Source organism: Periplaneta americana, chromosome 13 (assembly GCF_040183065.1).
Source record: "Periplaneta americana isolate PAMFEO1 chromosome 13, P.americana_PAMFEO1_priV1, whole genome shotgun sequence".
In the NCBI taxonomy this organism is placed as follows: domain Eukaryota; kingdom Metazoa; phylum Arthropoda; class Insecta; order Blattodea; family Blattidae; genus Periplaneta; species Periplaneta americana.
Window position 1 is genome coordinate 157565779 of NC_091129.1, and position 1072 is coordinate 157566850.

The following is a 1072-nucleotide window of genomic DNA, read 5'->3' on the forward strand; positions in this document are numbered from 1 at the left end:
TACTCGGGAGGAAATCAAACACAGAATAAATATGGGAAATGCCTGTTATTATTCGGTTGAGAAGCTTTTATTATCCGGTCTGCTGTCAAAAAATCTGAAAGTTAGAATTTATAAAACAGTTATATTACCGGTTGTTCTGTATGGTTGTGAAACTTGGACTCTCACTTTGAGAGAGGAGCATAGGTTAAGGATGTTTGAGAATAAGGTGCTTAGGAAAATATTTGGGGCTAAGAGGGATGAAGTTACAGGAGAATGGAGAAAGTTACACAACACAGAACTGCATGCACTGTGTTGTTCACCTGACATAATTAGGAACATTAAATCCAGACATTTGAGATGGGCAGGACATGTAGCACGTATGGACGAATCCATAAATGCATATAGAGTGTTAGTTGGGAGGCCGGAGGGAAAAAGACCTTTGGGGAGGCCGAGACGTAGATGGGAAGATAATATTAAAATGGATTTGAGGGAGATGGGATATGATGGTAGAGACTGGATTAATCTTGCTCAGGATAGGGATCAATGGCGGGCTTATGTGAGGGCGGCAATGAACCTTCGGGTTCCTTAAAAGCCAGTAAGTAATAGTAATAGTAATAATAATAATAATAATAATAATAATAATAATAATAATAATAATAATAATAACAGTAGAATGATAGGCCATTAGACATACATCTAATAGACCTTGTCATAGGAACTAAGGCTGTATGTGACCGTGACGGGATTCGAACTCATCTCTACTACGATGAAAGAGTAGTGGAAGGGAGAAAAATTCTCTCCGGCACCGGGATTTGAACCCGGGTTTTCAGCTCTACGGGCTGATGCTTTATCCACTAAGCCACACCGGATTCCCATCCCGGTATCGGATCGAATCGTCTCAGTTTAAGTACTACCTATTGGGTTCCCTCTAGTGGCCCGCCCTCTGCACTACGTTATAGATATCTATGAATGTAGGACAATGTCCACATATATGTGCGGAGGTGCACTCGTTATGAGTGACTGATTGGCCGGGATCCGACGGAATAAGCGCCGTCTTAAATCACAAAGTGATTTACGCATATTATATATATTA

At 40.7% G+C, this 1072-nt stretch overlaps 1 non-coding gene across 1 annotated transcript; it reads right to left on the reverse strand.

Moving 5' to 3' along the window:
* Window positions 1–776: 776 nt before the first annotated feature.
* TRNAY-GUA (transfer RNA tyrosine (anticodon GUA)) lies at window positions 777–848 on the reverse strand. Its single transcript has one exon. It is a non-coding gene; the product is annotated as a tRNA-Tyr (tRNA).
* Window positions 849–1072: the final 224 nt, after the last annotated feature.